Source organism: Canis lupus, chromosome 4 (genome assembly GCF_003254725.2).
Source record: "Canis lupus dingo isolate Sandy chromosome 4, ASM325472v2, whole genome shotgun sequence".
In the NCBI taxonomy this organism is placed as follows: domain Eukaryota; kingdom Metazoa; phylum Chordata; class Mammalia; order Carnivora; family Canidae; genus Canis; species Canis lupus.
Window position 1 is genome coordinate 77,545,688 of NC_064246.1, and position 27,509 is coordinate 77,573,196.

Genomic DNA, 27,509 nt, shown 5'->3' on the forward strand with positions numbered 1-27,509 from the left:
TTTAAATTTGTCATGAAATTTTTGTATTTCTAAAGTAACTTTATAGAATGTCTTTCTTTTTAAAAAAATTTATTCATGAGAGACAGACAGAAAGAGAGAGAGAGTTAGGCAGAAGGAGAGGCAGGCTCCATGCACGGAGCCTGATGTGGGACTTGATCCCGGGTCTCCAGGATCAGGCCCTGGGCTGAAGGTGGTGCTAAACCGCTGAGCCACCTGGGCTGCCCCTATAGAATGTTTTTCATATATTTGCCCTAAATTCATGTGGTATGCATGATTTTGAATTGAAATTTAAGGTATTTTTGCCACTGTACTGAGGCCAGGCTTAACCTGATAACTTACTATCAGTGATGCAATTCATTCTTTTGCATTACTATCACCAATATTGTCCTGTTTCTCAGACATGTGCTCCAAACTTAGATCTTTGCACTGGTTGTCCTTTTGCTTGAAATACTTTTCTCCACATATCTGTCTGGAAAAAACCTTTACCCCCTTTAATTCTTTCCTCAAATGTCATACATTCAAGGAGGTCTGCATTGACCCCACTTAAAAATGTTCTCTGGACGTTTTCCATCTTTTCCCAAGCCAGGCACTCCCAGTTTACCTTACTTGGAAATAACTCAATTAATTTTTACTATGGCATTATCATTAGTTATCATAATATATAAGTTACTTATTTTGTACCAGCATTATTTATTGTCTTTATACTCCAGAAGACAGAAATAATTTATTTTGTTTATTGATGTGTCCCACATGCTTAGAAGAGGTCCCAGCATATAGTTGGGAATGAGTATGTATAAGTTAAATGAGTAAACCAACTTAGGAATGAATGAAAGTATCAGTGAAACCTTAGATTCCCTAAGACATGCTAGAACTTTTTTATTAAAAATGAAAACGTAGGGACACCTAAGTGGCTCAATCGGTTAAGCATCTAAATCTTAGTTTCACCTCAGGTCACCATCTCCTGAGTGGTGGGGTCACGCCCAGCACTGGGCTTCCTGCTCAGTGGGGAGTCTGCTTGGGGGTTCTCTCCCTCTGCCCCTCCCTCTACTCATGCTCGCTCTCTCTCTCAAATAAATAAATAAATCTTAAAAAAATGAAAATGCAGATTAATGTTTTGGTACACTTTTGGAATAATCAAAGATAATGAAAAAGATCAGATGTTAGCCATAATGTACCACAGAACAATTTTGGAGAGCTGAAAGAAATAAATATCTACAAGAGTAATTTCTTTCTATGAATAGGTAGAAAGAATACACAAATTTAGAGAGCATGTGAGTGATGTATTACTTTTATTGCTTTATGCCAAAGTGTATAATTTAATTTCTACCTTTAAAAAAATCAGACCACCTTGTTGCTTTTTACCCTTAACCAGATAGAACTGTGGGTTGTATTTCAGAATTTACATACCTTATTTTTAAAATTTTATTTTAGCAGTTCTGCAAAGCTTTCATAGCTATAATTCTTTTTTTTTTTCTTTTTCCTCTACAATATTCAGTTGAAAACACACACCCTTCTTTTACCTTGTCTAGAGGTTGTGTTCAGGCAAAAAAGGCCAACCTTCTAGTTAGATTTCCAAGGTGAAAGCACTTAAGGTATCTAAAGTCTTTCTAAAAATCAATAATCAATTCAAGTCAAAATTAGTCTAGGGGCACCTGGGTGGCTCAGTTGGTTAAGCGTCTGCCTTAGGCTCAGGTCATGATCCTGGGATCAAGTCCCATATCCCCCTCCCTCTGCCTGCTCCCCCTGATTGTGCCTGTTCTGTCTCTCTGTGTCTGACAAATAAATAAAATCTTTTTAAAAATTAGTCTGAAAACCATTAGTTTAGTACTGTATTCAAGAAATATTGGAGCTCCTGGGTGGCGCAGTCAGTTCAGTGTCCGACTCTTGCTTTCGGCTCAGATCTGATATCAGGGTCTTGGGACTGAGCCCCATGTCGGCTCCATGCTCACTCAGTGCCTCATCTGCTTGAGTTTCTCTCTCCCTCTTCTTCTGTCCCTCCATACTGCACTCTCTCTGAAATAAATTAATACATCTTAAGACAAGAAAAGAAAAATACTTACCCCCTCCCCATTGTAAGTCCAGCCCAGCTTATTGGTTCATGAGTAAAGGAACAGATAATTATTTTTTCTGCTAAATACCAAATAAAATATTTGACTGGAATTTATAGGTCTAGTATTAGAAAAAGAAGAAAAATATCTTTACACACTACAGCTACATTCAGATTGGTGAAATGATAGGGAAAAGCAAGGGAAATGGTAGTCACGTCTCCTATCAGAAAAGATCTCACAGGTATTGGCTCATGACTGGAATTGCAGATGGACTGTATACACTTTTAAGATTCTCTATTCTTCTCTGTAACTCTTTCTCTATCCCTCCAAGTTAAATATATAGAATGTACCATTGAGATCACTGTTAAGGCATAAGGAATTTGATTCTCTCTATTCCCCTGAATAGTATAAGTATTGGTTGAGGGTACCCTTGAAGGCTATAATTTTCTTGAAATTCCACCCCATACAACAAACTGCAATCAATCTCCCAAGGTTTCAAATAAGGTCCTATTTCCCCTCTTGTCTTTCTGGGGCAGTAGTATTTTGTAAAAGGGCTGGGGGGAAAATATTTGCAACACAGTTAAAACTTGATCCTGAATACTATTTATTATCTCATAAACATTGACGGCTTGTATTTCACCAAATTCCTATGTTGAAACCCTTAAACCCCAGTGTGACGGTATTAGGAAGCAGGTCCTTTGGGAGGTAATCAGGTCAGTAGAATGGATCCCTTGTGAGGGGATTAGTGTTCTTAGAAGAAGAGAGCTTACTTTCTGTCTCCTCTTTGCCATGGAGGACACCAGAAGGCAGCCATATGCAAACCAGAAAACAAATTCTCACTAGACACCATATCTACCAGCACCTTCATCTTGGGCTTCTTAGCCTCCAGAAGTGTGAGAAATGTGTTTGCTGTTTCAATTATACAGCCTATGGTAATTTGTTAATAATGGCCTGATCTAACTAGGACAGTGGCCATATTTGCATTTGATTCAGCAGATTTTAAAATCAAGATATCCTAAGTAAGAAAATAAATAAATAAATAAATAAATAAATAAATAAATAAATAAATAAATAAAATAAAAATAGATCAGCCCTCTTCACTTCCCCTTCCTGCCCAACCTTAAAGTAAAAAAAAAAAGAAAAAAAAAATCCTCAATCTAGAATTCAATCCTTTGGCAGTACTGGCATAAAGTTACAACTCTACATGTATAAATTGTGGAGTGTAATATGATCTGCAGAGCCAGAAAACTCAAAGTCAAGTAAATTTGCATCAACGTGAGATGACTAAAAAAAATGCAGTATATTGTATCATGGAATAATATGCCTTTTTAAAAATAGTGAGTTTCTTCTGAATTTATTGACTGGAAGAGGCTTCCATGATTATTTAAATGACAAGAGTAAGTTGTAACGAAATGTATCTATAGATGTTCCTCACCTTATGATGTGATTATGTCCCAATAAACCCAACATATATTGACAACATTGTAAGTCGAAATGTATTTAATACACCTAGCCTATCAAACATCATAGCTTAGTTTAGGCTATTTTAATTGCGTTCAGAACACTTACCTTAGCCTACAGTTGGGCAAAATCATCAAACACAATGACTATTTTATAATTAAGTGTTGAGTATCTCATGTAATTTACTGAACACTGTACTGGAAGTGAAAAATACAATAGCTGTATGGATACAGAATGGGTACAAGTGTATCAGCTGTTCACCTTGAGGATTACGGGGCTGAGGGGAGCTGTAGCTTGCTGTTGTCCCGCCTCATGAGAGTGTATCGTACCACACATTGCTAGCCTGGGAAAAGATAAAAATTAAAAATTCAAAGTATGGTTTCTAATGAACGTGTATTAATTTTGCACCATCATACAACTGAAAAATTATAAATTGAGTCATTGTAAGTCGGGGACTATCTGTACAGTATTATATCTTGATGTAAATCACAAATGAATAAGCAAAGTCTGAAACTTAGATAATTGTATAATCATGAAGACAGATTTGGAAGGAGAACTATTAATCTGGTACCACTTTATAGAAAGGACGTAGAAAAAGGAAAGAAGAGGGGAAGATGTAGGTTAGATTATAATAAAACAAGTAACTGAGCACCTCAAAATTATACAGCCACACAGGTGATGTATAAAATTGCAAAAATTTAAATAAGCACATGTATGTTTATATACATACATATGCATGCCATGAGGTTTTGGATGGATTAATTTTATTACCTCCAAACATGTAATTTTCAGCTAATTAAAAATCGTTATACATTTATTTTTAATTAACATAAGACTGTTGATGGGAAGAAAACTTGAGCCATCTTATATAGTGCAATCTCATTTATTCAATGTATATGATGGAGAATTTATAAGTTCTCTTTAGCAAATTATATTTTTAATTTATGTCTTAAGTAATATAAGTAAAAATAAAATATTACTTCACTAAAATTCAAAAAAATAAGGAAAACCTATGAAAATCGAGAGTAATTCTTTTGGGGACAATAGTGATTCATGGTTAAAAGGAACCAATGTGCCGTTTTTAGTTAAAAACATGGTTCAGGCACAGGCAGTGATATATGGCCCTTCTCCCCTCTAAACATTTTAGTTTTTATGTGCCTGTTAAAGGTGGTTCATCATGGAATGTTAAGTGTAAATCTGTAGTCATTGAATCACATCATCTTAGAGTTCAACTAGTTTTTCTTCTATTTTTTAATTTAAATGATTTTGAGCAATTTTCTTAGTTTCCTGAACTACAAATTCTGTATTTTTAAAATCATTTTTTGTAGAATGCTTCTCAAAGTAACATCACCGTATCCCTTTTACCAACTGCAGGGCTGAAAGATTCCCACCTGCCCTTGCTGTCACCACACCTCATTTGAGATCCCTTGTTCCCCAATGCCTGGCTTCCAATATATACAGAAAAATGAACAAGAGAAAGAATTAATAGCACTTGAATCAGACACTGAGATATTACAAGTCTACAGCAGTCTTCTGGGGCTTAACATGTCAAGATACCTTTTAAATTTGCTGATTCAAAGCCCAAACAAAATCCCCTTTCACCAGCAAATGCTTAAGATATCTGCCATCCATCCCCTGCCTGCTCCCAACTTCCCTCAGACCATCAACGGGTCCAGGCAGGCAGTTTTAAACAAATGACAGAATAATTGAATAAATTATTATAAATTCATCCTTCCCTTCAATTCTTATATAATCTCATAGAATGGGAAAGAAGGTTGAAAGGTGATAAATATTCACGTGTTAGGCTAAGTATTTCCAAGTGGAATGAAAAGTGAAGGTGCATTGTCATACAAGAATTTCACATCCTAGCACTCCCATCCCTGCAGTTAATCTCTGGAATAGTATTCAGTTCAGTATAAAATGATATTCAGCCTTTTTCTTGGTTATTACCCTATTAATATTATTAGTAACACTTAACTCAGTATCCCATTATTCAAAATTGTTTGAGGTAGTAAAGGTCAGATTGTATTTATGGCTCCATACAAGGGCTGCAAAGGTTCTGGCTCTGACTAGGCTACTCTGGTCTTTCATCTCTTTGGTTGGAAGAGTTTTGTTGAAATCCTTCTTTATAGGATACAGGCATAGCCAATGCACTCTAAATTTAGCAGGGCTAAATCTAGGCCAGGAAAAATTCTAAGAGTATATGATCAAGTTTTTGGATGCTAACTCTGGATAATCAGCATATATCACTAAGTAATTTTTTGAAGAATAAGTTAATATGCATAGAATTTTAAGTATAATGCCCAATACATAGTAAGTGACAAATGATGATGATGATGATGATGATGATGATGATGCTATTGATTTATTGACAATATTACAGTGACTCTCAAATGTTTTTGGTCTCAGGGACTCTTATACTGTTAGATATTATTGAGGATCCCAAAGGGCTGATGTTTATACTGCATAAGCAATTGAAACAGAAAATTTCAAGATATTTATCCATTTTAAAATCTCAAAAATACTTGATTACATCTTAACATGAATGATATACTTTTTTAATGAAAAATAAGCATCTTTAAAAAATTATTTAGTTAGATGTTAAATTAGCTTTCTTCAGATAGATATTTCAGTAGGATATATACACATACATACATATATAGAAATAGACTTACTATGAGCGATTGGCTCATGGAATTATAAAGACTGAGAATTCCTATGGTCTGCTGTCTGCTGGAACCCCAAGAAAGCCAGTGATATAGTTCCCCTCCAAACCTGGAGGCCTGAGAACCATGGAAGATAATGGTACAAGTCCCAGTCTGAGTCTGAGTCTGAGTCTGAGTCTGAAGGTTCAAGCACCTGAACACCAGTGTCCAATATCCTCAGGCAAGAGAAGACCTATGTCCCAGCTTGTGCAGATCCAAATTGGTCTTTCCTCTGTCTTTTTGATCATTTCAAGCCCTCCGTAGACTGGATGATGACTACCTACATTGGTGACAGTGATCTAATTTACTTAGTCTACTCATTCAGATGCTAATCTCTTACCAAAACATCCTCACAGACACTCCCACTAATAATGTTTTATCAACTGTCTGAACATCCCTTAGCCCAGTCAAATTGACACATAAAATTAACCATCGCAGAAATGACCTTGCTTTACATATTCTTTTTTTTTTTTTTTTTCTTGGTTGGTTCAGTGCTATTCAATAGATATACAGGGCAAGACACAAATATTAGCCATATGTACAACTTTAAATCTTCCTGTATTTACATTTTAAAAAAAGAACACATGGCATTCATTGTAATATGTTTTATTTTCAATATATCCACATTATTTTCAATTCAACATTTAATTAATATAAAGAATTATTATGATGTTTTACTTTTTTTTTTTCAAATACAAAATCTTTAAATCCAGTAGTTGTATTATACTATAGCTCATCTCAGAATTTGTCACAGTGTATGTGCTCAATGGTCATATGAAGATAGCGGCTACACAGCATATGTGCTCCAGGGCCATATGAAGATAGTGGATACACAGTGTATGGGCTCCATGGCCATGTGAAGATCGTGGGTACTCAATGTATGGGCTCCAGGGCCACTGAAGATAGTGGATACACAGTCTATGTGTTCCAGGGCCATGTGAAAATTGTATGTGCTCAATGACCTGAACAGCGCAGGCTTGGTTTAGTGAAAGAAAACTATGTTCAGTCTGATGTTAGTATCACAGACCATGTAGCTTCCCCAAATCTTCTCTATACTCACGAGAGAAATGAGAATAAAAAGATAATAATTTATAATTATTATGAAATTTGATCTGAGAGACCTGCAATTGTCTCGGTGAAGGAGGTGGAGGTCTACAGATGGCACTTGGAGCAGCCCTGCTGCACTGAAAAGGTGCATTGATTCCTATGAATTTTGAAGGTGTTAAGTGGTTCCTTCTTCCTACTTCTTTACCCCTATTCAGTGGGGACAGAAATAGACTGACCTCCCAGCTACCATGTGGTTCTCAGGACACCCATCGAAGTGGTTGAGTTGGGAATGAGAGGTTGTACCGATTCTGTGCTAGATCTGCCTAGCTGTCAGGCCAACATAGGAAACATACATTACCCTAATCTCATCATGACAAGTACACTCCTTAATCCCCATCACCTGTTTTACCCATGCCCTGACCACCTCCCCTCTGGTAGCCATCAGTTTGTTCTCTATAGTTAAAAGTCTGTTTTCTTGGTTTCTCTCTCTCTCTCTCTCTCTCTCTCTCTTTTTTTCCTTTGCTCATATTTTTCCCCCTTAAATTCCACATATAAGTGAAATCATATGGTATTTGTCTTTCTCTGGCTTACTTCACTTAACATTATGCTCTCTAGCTCCATCCACAAATGGCAAGAGTTCATGCCTTTTTATGGAATAACATTCCATTGTGCATATGTCATATGTATACCACGTCCTCTTTATCCAACAATGGGCCACTTTCTAGAGTTTCACATTCAATTCAGTGTTCAAAGCTAGTTGTCTCTCTCTCTCTTCTCTCTCTCTCTCCCTCTCCACTCTACCACACAGGTAAATATTAAACAATTTCTGAGGGCAAAGTAATCCATTCTCTCTATAGTGTCCTCTTTAATTAAACACTATTGTTTCCAGCTAAAGTTTAGGCTCTGAATCCCTCAGCCTTTGGTTTTCACCAATCTCTACTTCTTCAAAGTCAAAGGCACCTTTGTCTTTACTGCTTCTGACCAAAATTTACTTGGCTCTAAATTGTCTCTTTTCATCCTTTGTCTTCCTGTCTCTTGTTCCAGCCCTGCCCTGAAGGCATTGAACACAGAGGTGGTCTAGTTATCATCTAAATAAGAAAAAGGGTGGCAGCCCCAATGGCCCAGTGGTTTGAGGCCACCTTCAGCCCTGGGTGTGATCCTGCTCCCTGCATGGAGCCTGCTTCTCCCTCTGCCTGTGTCTCTACCTCTCTCTCTGTGTGTCTCTAATGAATAAATAAATAAAATCTTAAAAGTATAAAGAAATAAATAAGAAATAGGTTAAAAAGAAAAAAAAAAAAGCTAGTGAAGGAAAATTAGGGAAAAAAGATACACTAACTATGAGGAACACTTGAATTGATATCTCTGGATTTCAGCCTACCACAGAAGTAAATTTAATACTACATGGTTTCTATTATTTTCTTTTAATGAGTTTAATGATCAAAAGAGTATCATAAGAAAATCCCATAAATAAAAATGAAGAAGTCCTGTTTTAAGGAATCCAACTTTCTTATGTTTGCCAAGTACCATTTTGTAAGGACTAAAGTTAAAAAAAAAAGAGGCTTAAATCTCCCTGATAATAAGGGAAGAAATCCCCCTCCTTCCTTATTCTTAGGTCATTTACTTTAGAAAACTTAAGTACTTTCTCCACTTTTTTGAAATGTATGTAAATCCTTTTGAAAGTGAGATAGAACTTTTGTCAGCACGAGGTCCCAAGAACATTTTTCTCAAGGATGAAGAAGCCATCTCTGAAATGTAACCATCATAGGGGATAGAACTTCTCTCTCTCAATTTCTGTGTGAGTAGGAGCCAACTTCGATGTACACCTGGGCTCCAAGCTGCAGAACCACCTCCTCTCATAAAGATATGAGCCGTTTATTTGGCTCATACATAAAGCCAATTAATTAACACAAATGGCCATGCAATGAAGACTGTGTGTGGTGTGGATGGATGACTGTGGTGTTGTCAAATCCTCTTGAGGACTAACTGCTTATCTTGAGAACATATCTGCAAAGAGCTGTACCTGCTTGGCTATATAGAAGCCAGTATACAAAAAGTATTTTTGTATTTTTAATATCTTAGCAGATTGCCTGTTAGGTGCATCACATTCTGGTTTAATGCTTATTCAATAATAATAACATGTTTTTTTCCTAATTCCCTTGTTAAGAAGATTTCTGGAGCGGGAGAAAATTTTTTAAATTATATTTCCTCTGTATTTTGCCTTAACAATAACAACAACAAAAGAGAGAGATGGAGAGACAAAAGCTAGACAAAGGCCAACACTGTTATAAATTATAGGTTAATAAAAGCATGCTATTCGGCACTATGTGTGTTGCAACTGCCTGGCTGATAAGCAGCACGGATATGAATTGAATCAAGGCCACCTTTCCTGCTGGGCTGTGCTCCATGCACAGAGGTGGCTGTACTGATGTGCCAGGAGAAAGGCAGAAAATAGTCTGAGCTCTCACTGAACGCCTAGAGAATGAGTGAGAATACTAGGAACATTATATCAAAACATGATAATTATAAAACTGAACCGATTCCCAGACAAAATGGGCAAATACTGAACTCTCAAGTGGCATGGCTTTCTTATGTGAAGGCGGTTCCATGAACACAGCTCCTAGCAGAGGATAGTTAGCACATCTTGGGGAGAAGAAGCAAGCTTAGCATTTGAGAAGTTTGTACCAAGGCTAGGTGCTAGAAGAGTGAACTAACATCTGTCAATATTGTGGATAATACGTTATGAACACTTTTCTCAATTAAACAACTAAATTACTAGATAGATGATGACAGATGATAGATAGATAGATAGATAGATAGATAGATAGATAGATAGACAGATAGATAGATAGATAGATAGATAGATAGATAGATAGATAGATGATAGAGTTGTAGGTACTACCATGGAGGTATCACAGCATAGCCTACTTTCAGCCAACTTTCTTTTCTCTTTTTTTTTTTTTCAAAGATTTTATTTATTCATGAGAGACACATAGAGAGAGAGGCAGAGACACAGGCAGTGGGGGAAGCAGGTCCCTCTCAGGGAGCCCAGTGAGGGACTTGATCCCCGACCCAGTGATCATGCCCTGAGCTAATGGCAGACGCTCAACCTCTGACCCACCCAGGCGTCCCTCAGCCAATTTTCTAACTGAATCCTGGAGACCAAGAACTATCATTTGATAACACAGAGGATTGTAGGATGGAAGATAAAACTTGGGACTGAAAAAAATGAGAGGTTTAAGCTGGGGCCACAGAGGAATACAACCTATATGCAGAGATGGACAAGAATGTATCCTCACCACGCAAAAGAGTATAGTAAGATTTGTCTGCCTTGAAATGATCACAGATGGGATAAGAAGATAAATTAGAAATTTAAAATCCTAAGTGAGCCCTCCTGTGGGTTTGCAGTCCAAATTCACCCTCATGAGAGCAATTTGTAGAGCCTTCAGATAAGAAGCAGTATCAAATATACATTTTCTCTAGAGGGAATTAAGTTCAAGCCCAGCGTTAAGTAGAGATAAAATTCTAAGGAGAAGAAAGCACTCACAGAAAAATCTTTTTTTTCTTCAAAATGCAGCACAGGAGACCCGAACCTGACCAAAGTCTGAACGCAGCTAGCCAGCCAAGCCCAGGCTAAATAGCCCAAAACATATCCAAATATGAAAATTAATATTCACAGATCCACAAAGATGACAATTAATGTGTGCTCCTGCTATATATCATTTTTCATGGTACTTCAGATCTCATCCTCCTATAATACACATGAAAACAATTTCAAATCTTCAAATACTTGACTATAATGCTAACTCATGTGTACGATCCCATAGAATAGACACACCACATTTGTTTCTCAAACCTTTCCAAATTAATGGGCTTCTATTTTGTTCTCTATTTGGCGAATGGCTCCGTTTTTCACTTTTTTATTTTCACTCTGCATTTTCTTCATTTTTCTGATATAGAATGGAATGTTCCTAAATTATGCCATATTGTCTTTTACTGTATGTCCTTTTAAATTTTCTAATGTCATCTTCCAGGCCTTCGGCAGTTTTGATTCAATTACTCAGTGTTTTTTATTGGGTATTTTTTTTTCATGTTAATTTCTAGGAGTCTGCTTCTTCGCATTGAGGATTTTTCTTCTTTTATAGATGTAACATCTTAATTTTGCAGACACTAATTAGATAGTTTTGAAGTACTCACCACCACTAGTTTACTTGCTACATGGTGAGGATAGATAATAACATAATTTATGTATCTAAGACTTGCCTTTAAAAAGGAAATTCTGTTTTAATCACCTCCTATTCACCCTATCGGCGATGGAAGGCTTCCCATACTGGCAAGGTGAGATTGGCAGCAGTTTTTTAGTTGGGTAAACTCAGAGACTGGAAGAGGAGGACACAGTGCACCGTGCAGGGTTATGTGGGAACCGCACCCAGGAACAGTGTGAACAGCCCGGGTCTCTGGGAGGCAGTCTTCATAGTAACGAGAGGAAAAAGTGGCTGAAATAAAGATATAAAGTAAAACAACAAAAGGGAGATTGTTTAGTTGATTTGTCTTAGCATTTAAAGCAAACAAAAAACAACTAGAACACTTATTGAACTAATATTTAAATCTCTATTCACATGTATGTATTATTTCTGTAAAATATCCATTGTGAACTTGTAATAGTTTTAATTAACTTTAGTGTGTTAATGTGCTTGAAAACATATATCAATGGAACGAGACTGAGATAGAGACATAAATAACATCAACTTTTCTAGGCACATTACTAGTAAGCATGCCCGTAATTAACTTTTACATTTAAAGATTATGGAATGTTTTGCACAGATTTTAAGCAATGCCGATTGTGCACACGTGCACACACACACACACACACAAGCACAATCACTCATTGGTTTACTGAACAAGTTAATGCAATATTTAATAAATATTTAATAGGGGCACCTGGGTGGCTCAGCAGTTGAGTGTCTGCCTTTGACTCAGGTTGTGATCCCGGGGTCCAGGATCGAGGCCCACATTGGGCTCCTTCAGGGAGCCTGCTTCTCTCTCTGCCCGTGTCTCTGCCTCTGTGTCTCTCATGAATAAATAAAATCTTTAAAAAATATATTTAATAAATAGTTTTTGAGTGATATGCCAGTCCTCAAGAGGAATATAGCCATACTCTGTGTGCTCATGACACAAACAGGATAGACATGAGCATGCAAAAACTTAATAGAACCTTTTGATGAGACTAAACATGAGCCATAGGTTGTGGGTGTATGTGTGTAAGATACAAACGATTGTAGTTAAAATCAGTTATATATAAATATTTTGATATTTAGTTTATAATTGCTAAAACTATATGGGAGATATTAATTTTCAGAAATATATTCTGAGTAATTCAGTTAAGCATATCTTGACCAATGTTTTACTACATAGCATATAATTATGCAAAAACATGTAGTTTAGCTTTGTGGAAATTATTATATATTTTGTTTTGTATGTTTTGCTTAGGAATTTTTTCCCTGCACATTTAAATTATGCCATTTTTTTCCCATGACACTGCATGTATATCTTATTCTTTCTAATAGCTGCATACTGTTTTGCAGTTTAAAGTATTATAATTTATCTAGTCCCTATAAATGTGATGGTTATATTGGCTGCTCCTATTTATATTTTTAAACAAAGTTAAATAAAAGATTATCTGACTCTTTCTGCCTACACGCAGATATTTCTCTAGGACAGATAGCAAAATGTGGGATTATCAGGGTAAGTATAATTTTTTTACTGTCTTTTTTTCCCCTTCAATTTTCAATTTTCTCTGGGATTTTTCTTGTTCCTTCTCTTTTCGGCTACTCTTGCTGGTGAGTGTTTTGTGACATTGTTCTTTAATTCTTTATTCTTTGAATAAAGAATTTGTTTAATTAATTTAGATGGTAGCACATGTGCTTTAAAATGTACATTTTGAAGTTACTTGTCTCAAACAAATTATTCCTTGAAATAGAAGTCCAGCTGTAGAGAGATACAAATGAATGGACTTTGCAAAATGTCAGGCTCTTATTAAAATAGTTGAAAGTATGGGCGGCCAGAATTTACCTTAATTGCAGGTTTGAAATCAGGCCCCAGCTGCTTTCAAGACTCTGATCCATTCAAATCCACCATTCCCCACTGCTAAAATTTAAGACAAGATGTGATGTAGCCTCATGATAAACATTTGGAGGTTGATGGATGAAGGAAGAGGAGTCAATAATGCCTAAATTTTATAATTTTCCATGGTGCTCAAAACAGGCCACCCTCCGGGATATCTTCTAATTCACTCCTTTAAATAAATACCAGGGCCCTTAAACTCAGCAGGAATATTGTATTTCACACACTCTTATGAACTTGGTTTTCTGAGAGCTGCATGGTTTTGTTCATTACCACTGAGAAAGGCCACTGGGGTGTGGTAATAAACAGAGGAAGGCATTTGCCAAATCTAAGTGGCCTCAGATTTATTTCTTGAGCTTCAGAAGCATGATCAGTGAACCACATAAAATGATCTGTGGTTCTTCTTTGGGCCCCACAACGATACCAGCATATAGAAAACAAAGTTCATAGAAAAAAGGAAAGCCTTCTGAATGGTTACTTTGTAGTGATTCTCAATCTTGGCTGAACCTTGAAATCATCCTCCCAAGGATTTCAAAATATCGATTCCCAGGCCTTATTCTAACCATTTGATTCAGAATCCCTGGTGTTAGGTACCAGGTAGCAATACATTTTATACTTATCTGATGACTCTAGTGCACAGCTAGCTTGGGAATCATAGACTATTGGTTTGTGGATAAAGAACCAGCCACCTGCTTGGGAGAGTTAGAAAATCTATATCAAGTAATTATGACTTTTCTCCAAGTGAATAATTTAATACATTTCCCTTTGGAAAAGTGTTGCCTTTATTGGATTTGAGGTATGTATTCGTGCATGTGCTTGTAAACGTGTGTGTGCGCATATGTACCCTTTGTCTATGCTTTCTTTGGGAGGATTAAAATTATAACAGTTTTTGCAATTTTTTTTGTACACTAGGATCCCGAGCCCATACCAAGATAATCAGTTTTTTGAAGATTTAGGTTTTCTAGTTTTGTCCTCAGGAAAATACTTAGGGCCATATATTCCTTCAAAACTTTCTATCTGTAGAACGGGAAGATAAAGGTAGACTGGCTTAGTTCATCTCAAAAATATACAGTAACTCCATCATTAGTGTAATAATTAAAATAGCTCTATAATTATGATAGTGAATGTCATATTGTCTACCGTTCTTTTCTATAACTCGGAGAAACTACTATGTATTTGCATATTTGTAACAGTGGCTTTTTTTCTTAGGCTTATTTTTCATTATATAACACTAGCCAACTTATGCTTTTTAGTACCTCACCAAACTTTCTAGATTGGACATGACACTCCATCCTATATTATTTTGTCATTACTCTTATCAAAGTATGTATTTACATTTTTAAAATTTTATTGCAATTTCAATATTAGATTTAATTCAGAAATGCATACATGTGCATCCACTATCTTAAAAGGAAAAGATTCTTATGGTGTTTCGTTGACTTTAAAACATTTATTTATTAAATATTTATTAATGCAGTTGAAATAATATATGGTTTTACCTCACATCCAAAACCATGTCAGAAATATAGGGAGAATATTGGGAGAATATTGACCTCATCAATAACTGAAGTCAATTGTAAGATGTGAAAAATATCTGGAAAAGGGTTTGTTAGCAGACCTCATACTTTATGGTGAAAGGTTGAAAACCTTCCTCTTATGATGGAGAATGATATAAGGGAGCACACTATTCCCACTTCTTTTTAACTCTGTAGGGGCTGGTCCTATTCATTTCATAGAGACAAGAAGAGCAAATTATTTTCATTCTATAATTTTAATATGGAATTCCAAAAAAAAAAGAAATACAATATTAAATTATTTAGAGAGTAGAAAAAATAAATTCAGAATACATATACAAAAAAAACCCCCAAACAATTCCACTTCAGTACTTCAACAATAGCTAGGAAAAAAAATAAATCTGAATATAAGTTTGATAAGGCATTTATGGAAATAATTATAAAATGTGATTTAAAATATAAACAAAGAGATAAATGGAGATAAATCAAAATTATAGATCTCAGCCTTCAAATTTGTCTATAGTGATATCATCAACATGCAATCCTTATAAAAGTTGCAATTGTTTGGAACAACTTGATAATCTGACTAGATTTATATCAAGGAGCAAAGGTCAAAAATATCAAATCCTAAAGAAGTATAAAGATATCAAAAACGTAAAAAATATATCAAAAGCTTTATCAAGATTAATAATGAAGGTAAAGTAATTAAAATACAGTATTGAAGCAGAGATTGAAAACTGAACAACAGTACAGAATCAAGAGGCCATGGAGAAACTGACACATATATTTAAATTTGGTTAGAGTCTGCATTTGGTTATTTATTACTACCTTTAAATCTGCTACAAAATTTAGTGGCTTAAACCAATATCCGCTTTATTTGTTCAAAAATCTGTAGATTGATCTCATTCTACTTCACCTGGTATGGATGAAGTTACAGGAATGACTGGAAGTCAAAATATTCTCACTCATGGCTTGGAGTTGCTATTGTCTGGCAGATGACACCTCAACTGAGACTGTCAGTAGAGAGTCTGGTTTACCTTCTTCTGAGCCTCTCTGCAAAGATACTTGGGTTTCCTTTCAGTATGGTGGAGGGAGGAGGAAGAGGTTCCCAAAAGGGGTATTCCTCAGTGAAAATAAGATCTGCAGGTCTCTGAAGGAATCAACCTCAGAATTAAACAGCAAGACATTCCATTCATTTTTTTGTTAGAACAGCTCATAGGACCAGCTAAGATCAAAAGAGAAGGAAAGTAGATTCCCCTTCTTGATGGGGGAGAGGGGGAGTGTGGTTACATCACAGAAGAACACCTCAATATCCTACTGGCTGTTGTACATCACTGGAGAAATAATAAGCTTTTTAATAAATTGTAATAGGACAATTGATGTTCCTTAGGGGGAGAATCAAGATAAAACTTTAGATCCTTGGTTCTAGATCCATAATGAGACATCACAATGAGGGTGATGTCACAGTGATCATAAAAACATAATAGATGTTTTTAAGTCATATGACCTGACAAAAGACAAATAATATAAGCAGAATTACTATAAAAATTAATAAACAAAATACCAAAAGAAAAAAAGAGATTAATAGAAATTCTGTAAAATTAAAGAACAAATGGCCTACAAATATTTCAAAAGATAGTCAGCTTTACCATCAATTATGGGGATGCCAATCAAAACTATAAAGATGTTCACCTTTGTATGCATGAAATTGAAAGAAAAAAAAAGCAGAGATATATTTACAAATGTGGTGGGACCTCTATCTCCATTTTTTCCTTGAGTTTTCCTTTTTTTTTTTTTCCTCAACTGGAAGGATTTTTTAGGCACCATTTGATTCCACTTAGAGGTCAGAATAAAGGGTATAAAAGGCATACACTGGATTTGATCTTCATTTCAAGGCTGAGTTCTTTTTTTTTTTTTTTTTAAGATTTTATTTATTTGACAGAGAGAGCACACAAGCAGAGGGAGCAGCAGGTAGAGGTAGAAGGAGAAGCAGGCCTCCCCACTGAGCAAGGAGCCTGATACAGGATCCAATCCCAGGACCCTTGAATCATGACCTGAGCTGAAGGCAGACGCTTAACTGACTGAGCCACCCAGGCATCCCTCAAGGTTGAGTTCTAATGATGTTTATAGTTCAAAGGCATTCTGACTTGCATCTTTTCTTAGCTGCTTATTCCAAACATATACAAACTCGAATCACTGGACCTTCTGTATTCTCTTTCCTTTCTTCATCCAAACCAGGCAGTTCTTTTCTGCACTCATCCCTTTCTGGCATCCCTTTCTGAAATGTAACCCATTGAAATCAATGCACATTATGCCACTAACATCCTGTTTTACAAACTCTCCTGCTAGTGCTAGGCCTTTATAGGTATATCACCTATCTTTAAATTATTTTAATCAAAAATTTCCCATTGTGTTACATGGATGTTCATCTTTCCAGCTTGCAACCACTCTTTCCTCATTGCCAATTCCTATAATTACTCACACATACATAATGTGTGATAAACACACATCAGTGACAAAAATTATAAAGAAAAACGGGAAGATAATTAATGAGAAAAAACAGTAGCATTATTATTTTTATGGGAGAAGAAAGATGGTGCTATTAAAAAAAACACACGTTTTCTAAGATATGTGACAAATTGTATCCTAGTTGCTAAGTACACGTATTTTTATCTTATATTGTTCTTTAACAGATGCACTTTCAAACACTTTTTGCATATATGCCACAACTTTTTTTTTTGCACTTAAAACATATTAGGTGCCTGGATTAGGTAGAGAAGGCCACTCACATTGCTTAGAGAGAAGGTGACTTTGAAAGAGATTAGTGAGGTCTGGATATATCACGTATAAGGTAACTGTTTGGGAAAGATTTTTACTGGTGAAGAATAGAAAGATAAATATTATTTGCAGAATAGCAAAGCAAATTAAAGAATCATTGGAGAAATTCAGAAAGTTAATGAGCAGTGGGGTCTGAATGTGAATTTACAGATCAATCAAAAAATGGAAAATTCATTTTGCTAGGGAAATATGAAGTCACTTCAAACTTTTAGCTTTTATTTTTGTCAAAATTAATGCTAGCTGATGGTAACATTGAGTGCTAAGTGTAATACAAGGGTAATATATAATATTTATATGATTGTGGTATAATAATTATAGTTGGTGTTTGTCCCAAGGCCCTAATGCAAAGCTCGGAAAAACCTTGGAATTTCCTGAGTGATAGGAGTGTGTCTTGTTACTCCTAAGGTGCTCCTCTCTGAGCACACCTGAGTTTGTTCTAATAAACTCAGAATGGGGTTGGTCACTAGAAAGACTGAGTGATTAAAGGATTGGAACTTTTAGCCTCACCTACAGACTTTAGCCTCACCTACAGAAAAGGGGGCAAGGGCTCCAGATTATGCTTTATAAAAACCACTGAACAAGAGTTGACAAGCTTCTAAGTTGGTAAACATCCACAGTTCCTAGGTGACAGAAGCTCCTGTGTGTGGGACCATCCCGACCTTGCCCTGCACATCTCTTCATTTAGCTGTTCACACATATCCTTTATTATATATTTTCTAAGAACGTGGTTAGAATAAGGCAATATTTCTTGTAGTTCTTTATCAAATTAATTGAACTTGAGGAATCGGGGTAATGGAAGCCTCCAATTTGCAGCCAATTTGTCAGAAGCAGAGGTAACAACCTGGACTTGTGTTTGGCATCTGAAATGAGGGTGATTTTCTGGGATTGAGCATTTAACCCATGGGATCTGAAGCGATCTTTGGGTAGATAGTGTCAGAATTGAATTAAATTTGTAGGACTCGGTGAGTCAGTGTCCATTGAATATTGGAGAATTGCTTGATAGTGTAGGAAAACAGACGTATTGTCCTGAACATTGCCATTAACTTATCAAACACACACACCCACACCTCCCACACCACCCATCCACCCACCGCTGCCCCCCCGCCAACACAGATGCACACATATTCATGGACATACTGAACAGCTCTAGAAAACAGTGATGGAGGTTTTATACATATTATTTTGCTTCTGTTGTTCAGGGCATCAAATTCTCCTCTGAAGTATAATACACACACATTTGAAAGAGAAACAGCTTAGGTTTTTAATTACTATTTACTACTTCATTTTGTTTTTGTAAACGGCAGAGTTCTTATAAATAGAGTAAGTGCTTACTGATATGAAATAATTCAATTGTCCATAAAAATAAATCTCTAATATTAGAGTAAACCAATTAAGTGTTGTTATAAGTAGATGCTTCTGAATAAGGGCTGTAACTATGCCACGAGAGAGTGAGAAAAGCTGGGAATATAAATATAAAGCTAAAAATATTTCAAGAGCAGGTTAAGTCAGAAACTCTAAATCTATAATTCATCACATGAAAAAATAATTCTTCTCAGAACAGACTAAAATTTTGTTCTGTCAAAATCAGTTCTTGTATTCAAAGTACAACAGTTGTACTAAAGTGGTGTCAAATAGGTAGCATTCCCTTTATTTCCTTTACGTTGTAAATTTTGAAGATTTGGAGAGCTTACTTGTTTTGATAGATAAAACAAATAGACAAACTTCCAGGCCTATGATGAAAGATAATTTGTTGTCCTTTCTCCATCTCAATCTTACTCATATAAAGCAATTTAAATTATTTTGATTGGTGTAGGTTGATACTAATGAATAGTGGCATTATTTGTGGCACTAAAAGGGCCAAAATTTAAAAAAGAGAAAATCCAACTATTGGTGAGGCCATGGAACAACAAATCTGCCAAGTATACCTGGTAGGAATATGATTTGCAGCAATTACTTTGAAAAACTGCTTGGCATCATCTATTAAAGCTTAGCATACACATTTTTTGAGGTATACTTAGAAACATACCCTTCTAGATATATACTCGGCATGAATGCATGACTATGCACACTCAACAGCAAATGAATCATTATGGTCTCAAACTGGAAGCAGTCCAAATGTCTATTACAAGCAAGTGGATGAATTAATAATGCCAGATTCACAAAATGGAATAATACACTGGATGAAAGTAAATCACTCGTAGCTCAACAAAAGTACACAGGTGACTTCCCACAACAATACTGAGTTGCGTAGAAGATAGGCAAAGAAAACACATCATATACTACTCCATTTACTATAAGTTCAAAAGAAAGGAAAATAATTCTAGGTTGTTAGCCCTCAGGATAGTAGTTAACTTTGGGAAGGGGAGAGGAGGATTGGAGGCAGAGCAATTGACTTCTATTTCCTGATGTAGATATTAATTACATGGGTGAATCACTTTATGATATTTCATGAAACTGAAATTTATGATGAGTGTGCCCTTCTGTATGTGTGTTATTCTTTGATAAGTAGCTGTTGTTAATGTTGGCACTAGAGAAATCAGCATTGGCCTCCTTCTCTGTTCATTTTGATTCATGCCTTAACTCTAACACTCTCTCATATAACTTAATTATGTCACTGGATATCTAGAGGTATTTTTAAGTTGTTTCCTTAAAATCTTATAAGGAGAACCTATATATCAAGCAGCAGGGTGATTGATATGTGGGGCTGGTCTTCAAAATTATAGAGACATTGATTTAAATATTCTACAACTTATCAGCTATGTCGCCTTGGTGGACACAGTATTTTCATTAGATTATGAATGAATGATTTAATTAATTTAGCCACTTCCATAAAAAACAACTGCTTTAGACAAAAATAATGAAAAGATGCATATAAATACAGACCATCTCTTAGGAAATTCACAATTTGGAAGGGAAACTTAAATAAAGGTATTATTGTGTGGTAAAATAATCTGCAGGGTAGTTTGGAAGAACAGAATGCATTTTGTAGGGTAATAAAGAAACTATTGGGATGAAATGCTAACAAAGAAGAAGCACATGCTAGCCCAAAAAGACACCAATGAAGGAAGTGAGGACAGAGAACTCTGAAGTTGGGATTACCGGAGTAAAAAGAAAGGCCTAGGGAACAAGGGAGGGGCTGTTAAGTGATGTGGGGCAGGACAGTGAATACCTGTATGTCTGCCTAATTCTGCTCAAGCAGTTATAACAGAAAGTTCCATACACTGGGTGGCCTGAATGACAGACATCCATTTCTTATAGTTCTGGAGGCTGGCAAGTCCCAGATCAGGTGCAGGCAAGGTGGATTTCATCCTGAGGCCACCGCTGTCAGCTGGTAGGGGGCCACTTCTCACTCTGTGCTCATATGACCTCTCTGTGCAAGTGTGGGGAGAGAGAGAGTGTGAGTGTGTGAGTGTGTGTGTGTATGAGAAAGACAGAGACAAGAGAGTGAGTGAGCTCTGGTGTCCCTTTTAAAAAAGGACACTAATACTATTGGATCTGGAACCCTTCCTTATGACCTCATTTAAACTTAATTACCTTCTAATATGCTCTATCTCCAACTACAGAAACATCGGGGGTTAGTTCAGCATATGAATTTGGGGGGAGGAGAGACAAAATTTAGTCCATAGAAATGTAAAACTTTACTTTTTTAAAAAAAAATTAAATTTACATGAAATGTACAAATGCCATAGAATGAAGGTCATAAATATTTAATGGTTTCTTTCTTTCTTTCTTTCTTTCTTTCTTTCTTTCTTTCTTTCTTTCTTTCTCTCTCTCTCTCTCTCTTTCTTTCTCTCCAACTTGCTAGTTACTAGGAAGGAGAAATAGATGTCATGTACGTGACAGTAACTTTAATATTTTCAACATGTCATGTCTTCCTAAATTGATCTATAAATTATATGTATTTTTAATTAAGAATTCCAAAGACAAATTTTAAGATAGTACATTTAGAAAATCTTTAATGACAGCCGATAAAATTTTGAAACAGGAGAGTAATGAAAGAGCTTATTCTTCCATACATCAAAATGTACTATAAAATTATAATAATTAAAACTGAGATTTTCACGAAGAGATTAGTAAAACAAAATGAGGCAATATAAGTTGAACCATGTCTATGAAATAATGTTAGATCTCAATCTCACAGTATACAAGAGTACATTTCAAATGAATTAAATAACCAAAAGTGTATGTATGTATGTATCTTCCTTAATATACATCTATCCACACACTCAACTAGGGATACGTATGTGCACACATATGCTTGTGTGTGTGTATAACTTCAAAATATCTTAGGGTGAGGAATATCATCCTAGACAAACATTTTTTAAAGTGAAAATGCAAACGAGATTTTGGTTTAAAATCATGACAAAAGTTGAATGGAAATAGAAACACAACAACTTCTCTAGGCCAAGCAAATGAGAGGGGGAATAAAAGTCATAAAAAGAAAGAAAAAAAAAGATAAGCCAATGGGATAAAGGTCTAGCAACATATATATCTCTAAGTATTCAAATACCTATAAGCAATGATACAAATTGACAAGAAAAATGATGAAACCCCAAGTTATCTTTTCCCATGACTAAACTTTAAGTTGGCTTCCACCTAACATGATGGAGCAGTTACTATTTCAACTACTAATAGACTCACTCTGTTCCCAGTGGGAGATTATGTACTGCTGCACCACGTACTGCATTCCAGTTGCATAGTGATGTTATCTGTAGCCACGGCTTTTCCTCTGGTCCTCTAGATAGACCAGGTGCTGCTTTTCATTATCCTTCAAACTTTGAGCTAAATGAGAAAATAATCATCCTGAGTGTAACAGATAGACAATTTTGGGCCAAGAAACCCAGTGTGATTAGGTGGTTATGAATAGTTGTCAAGAAAAGAATTTCTGGAATCAAATAGCCTGCTCAGAAAGCCCAGCTTCATCATTTACTGGTGGTATAACTACATGCGTGTTATTTCACACCTCCATGCCTTGTTTCCTCATTTGTAAGAGAGTCTGTAAGAGCTAACTTTTTCTCTGGGTGCTTGTGGTATAGCCAGGACTCTTCAAAAAACTCTATATGTGTTAACTCATTGAATCTTTACAAACACCTCATGTGGGAAATACCATCCGTATCCTTATTTTTAAAGCTAAAGAATAGGAATCCATCGCGGGGCAAGGTGACTTTCACAAAGTCAGAACTGAAAATTGGTAGGGCCAGGAAGAGATCTCTGGAGGCAGCCTCAGATCAGAGGATCATCTGCGTCCTTGTAAGGGCGAATCTTCTCGTACAGCAGGTGTGACTGCCTGGCAGGTTGTTTGTAAGGAGGGCTCCCCCTGTGTCTGGGGCTTCAGCCCTCCTCTGAGGGAAAATCTGGAGAAGGCCCATGCAGGTATGAATGCCCACGTAATTATAATTGTCTTCAGAATTTTTGGTTACTTAGGGAGATGAGATGTTCTCTTTGGCAAAATTCAATCATGCATGTGTGTCTCTGATACCCAAACGTGTGTGCCTGTGTATGTTTTGTTTCAGCTTACTTTTCTCCTCTTTGACATTCTATGGACTCTATACCAGTGCCAGCTGTTTGTTTGCTGGTCAGATCTGTCCATGAATCCCTCTCCAGATTCACCGCTTTGCAAGTTACTGTTCTAGGATAACCCAAATGGAAAGCTTTATTGCTTAGCAACCGCGGAGCCTCCCCCCAAGCCTCTTCTAGCCTGAGGGCACTGAGGGTAGGCAGCGTTCCTTGGGGGTGGGGCTGCAGGGACCTTTTCTTCCATAATATGTTTCAGCTCATCTCCTCATGCCCCCTGTCACATAGCAACACTAATTAGGCTTTACAAAGGGATGCACTAAAGAAAGCTTCCACATAGGTTGTGCAGCAGAAGAATCCGGGTAGTTGTGTTTCCACAGTCCCCTAAGGTCCTCTCATATGTCTAAATTTAATTTGCCAGGATGATTCTACTTACCAAATAGGCAGAGCTTATGCTTAAAGGTCATACAGTAAGAAATCCTGTGGTTTCAAATAAGAAATGATTGATTTCTGGCAAAGCATCACTCCAAGCCACATGTCTTTTTTTTTTTTTTTTTTTCCCAATAGGGTATGAAGTCCACAGTTTCATTTCTGTTTTAAGCTTAGTAACCCGAGACTACATTTTTGCTCTTTTCTTATGGGCTAAGTAACTATTGTATGTACTTCCTCTAAAGCATGCACTTCATGTGACACAAGATCTAGGCTCCTAGAGGTTTCAGGGGACAGCTTCATTAGTTGATTTTGTACTTCATTACTTGGTGGTAATAGGTTAATGCCCCAACATTGGGAAAAACCTCACTCTGCTCTCTGTCGTCTCACTTCTAGCTATCCGATGCCTACAACTAAATTATTTCTTCCATCGTGATTGTTACCTTCAAAGGACAAGGATGCTCAAACCCGCTGAAACGTAAAGGGGAATTCATGTTTACCTCTCAGCAGCCAAGGAGTATATATCACCCACCTCTATTTGCTGACCTGATTCAAGATCGGGTAATTCATGACCTGATGTTACTCTCTGTGTCTTTGAGGAAACAACATGGGCTCATGGCTTTTTCTCACTTATACATCTGAACCACCTGTCATAGAAACACATTCTTGGAAGATACCTCATTTGCAAGGACTAGGTTAGCTCTTCATCCCTTATCAAATCATCTATGGCTAAGAGGCAGAGACATATTTTCTTAAATGGAAATGATGCACAGACATCAAATGATGGAGAGTTCTCAGACAAAGTAGCAGGGCTGGAGTGGTGTCATTACATTTTGCCAGTCACTCAACATATGTGAGATAAGGTGACAAGAATGGGGGGGGGGGGGATATATAAAGCATTATTATCAAGGATGTACCAAATTTAAATTCACAAAGGATGAGCCCAATCCGAGATAAGAAGAGTGGTCTGAGAGTCAATATTATCCAGTGGCTAAGGATACAAGGAAATGGTTGGCATCAGGTAGCAGATTTGGTTTGGAATCTCAAATCTTCTTATCACCAGATGATTGACTCAGAAAATTATTTAACTTCCCCAAGCCTCAGTTTCCCCTTTTATAAAACAGAATTTTTATTAAGAATAAAAACAAATGTCCTTAGTATAATCTTACTAGCTTGTTAGTAGCCTTGAACAAGATGCCCGATCCACAAGAAGTGATCAAAAAAGTTTAGCTAAACAAATAACAAAGTAGTCTTGAGTGTCATGAGCATGCTATGAAGGTGCACACGAGTTGTATCTTCCCACAGTGTCAGCTTTACTCAATCATAAGCAAAGTTAATCATAATTATAAAGCAGGTTCAGGAATCCAAACTCAATGACATTTTACGTGTGATTAAACTTGGCCTCTTACACAGCACACAGAGCAGGACCTAAAACAAGCCACACAACAAACTAAATGACAGAAGGGAGTAAGAAGTAAACTAACCAAACACAAAGTCAGTCTGTGGGCACGTAGTTGAGATAAGGCCTTGGTCCAGACCAGGTCAGCTCTCAGCACTCATTGCCTATTACGTTCAAGCAGTGAAGGATATCAGTTCTCTTCCAAGAGTGATTGGGCCATAGCCTTTGGTGGCAACGGCCTTTTTTAAGTGGTCAGAAAAAGAGAGGTCATAGTTGAAGAATTTGACAGTTTGCTGCAAAAATCCTCCCCTTTTTAAAGGAATGTTGTTGGTCTTGAGCCCCTGCAGACCTCCTCTGGTTCTGCTGGTTATCAGTTCTGGGTGTTTGCAGACACTAGTCCCGGTGACATCTCCTGCTGGAGTACCTTAGCTGCTTGCATCGTTGCTTGACACAGGCCCCTGCTTGACATGGGGGACTCCCATCTTGCTCTCTACAATGACTTACAAAATGAGCATAGTAGAGGCAAGCAGGACAGATGAGCGGTGGAGATGTTGAAGAAGACAGAGTGAAAGACTATTATTTGCTTTTGACAATTAGAACTCCTATTATCAGAAAGGTTATTGATTATGGCAGCTGTCGAAAGAGCAGGAAGGGAGGATGAAAATAGAGAGCGTTACAGTTGTATTGAGCCATATTGCTTATGATTATAGAGAGAGTAGGGCACCCAACAGAGAGGACAGTATATGTGGACAGTGTATCACAGCTACTTATGGAACTTAGGAAGTAAGATCTATGATGTTTGGCCTAAAAATAAATCTCAACAAACAATATTTTTCCAACTTTTCTCCTGCCTTTTCAGATAGAGATTTTAAGGCATAGAAAGTTATAACCAGGGGCTCTTGAATAATATGAATCCTGACAACAGCCTGCCAACTATTGGGGTCAAGATATGTATGTATATCCTTGCTGCCTAGCATGGCACCTGATACATAATTCATGCTTAAAAAGGCAAGAATTCTTTCACTTTCCTTTCTTATATTTATTCAACAAATATGCATTTAGCATTGACTGAGTGTCTGGAGATATGTTAGGTGAGTGATATGAAAAAATAGGATGCAGATTTCCTTCACACGTACATCACTCTACTGGCTGATGTATGTTTTGAAATACTATTAACGGGTGCTCGCAAGTACTAAGGGAATGATTAATTTTGTGAAAAATACTTTCTGGGGGAAATGACATTTAAAATGCATCTTGAAAGTTGATTGGAAATTGATGAAAGAGAAAGACAAAGAGATTATTCCAGTGAGAAGGAATAGCAAAAACAAGTTCAAAGATGAAAAAGCAGTTCATTATGCACCTGAACTATGCTCCCATGTGATTATTTACAAACCATAAGATACTTTCAGATTTATTTGTGATATTGGGAATGTGATGACATTTTGATCATATTTTAAACATTTATGTATTTCAGTAGTGAGGGAATGCTATAAATACCAATACTCTATCTAACTGCACCCACTATGTGGTTATAAGACTTAATGAAAAATTAGGCTTTCAGGAAAAATAATTACGGTAGATTGCATAAGATGTATTTGATGACTGAACACACGATATTTTGATTACTTGTCTTCTGTAATGTGAAAAAGAAATTTTAAGATAAATCACTAATGATAATTAAGAGAAACTAATTTTAACAGATTTGGTATGCATGGATCTTTATCCCAACACACATACGCACATACATCATAAACACCAAAGGATTATAGAGAGATGTAATCTAGGTTAAAGGGTGAAACATAGGATTTAGGGCTTCTGAGACCATAAATATTAAATAATCAATTCTTATCTGATCTTGTTAAGGTTTCTATGTTATTATATACCTAGAACCCTAACAATGACATGGAAATCTTCAGTGGTTTGTTATTTGTAAATAAATTTTAAATAAAAGTTTGTCACTAAAGACTTATGGGAAACTCCTATAATATTAACTATCTGGTGCAACAGAAACAAAACTGGAATACAAGTGAGGAGACCTGGGTTACAATCAGATCTGAAACTATTCCCACAAGGTACTATAAACCTTAGTTGCTATTCATGAGTAAAAAACACTCAACCACGTTTTTGGGTCAGAGACCTCATTTGAGAATCTGAGGAAAGCTGAAGACATTGCTGCTTTTCATTGCTCTTATTTTCTCTTTAAGTCTTTAGGTCTCTCTGTAGCATTCAGGAAGCAAAGATTACTGAGTCAGTTATTTTCATATCACAGAAAGGCCTGCCCCAGTCTGGTGATTTAATTCGGAACAGGTCTTTTTCTTTCTTTCTTTCTTTTTTTTTTTTCATTCATTCATTTATTTATTTAATTTATTTATTTGAACAGGTTTTTCTTTAATTTTTCACTATCACTGGTGGATGTTGGTCAGGCGGGCAGTGG

The 27,509-nt window shown here is 36.4% G+C and overlaps 1 long non-coding RNA gene across 1 annotated transcript; it reads right to left on the reverse strand.

The window, feature by feature from the left end:
* Positions 1–1,330: 1,330 nt before the first annotated feature.
* Positions 1,331–16,309, reverse strand: LOC112652756 (uncharacterized). Its single transcript, XR_003131688.3, has 4 exons — positions 15,812–16,309; positions 11,551–11,754; positions 3,771–3,852; positions 1,331–2,013 (listed from the first exon to the last, which is right to left on the reverse strand). It is a non-coding gene; the product is annotated as an uncharacterized LOC112652756 (long non-coding RNA).
* Positions 16,310–27,509: the final 11,200 nt, after the last annotated feature.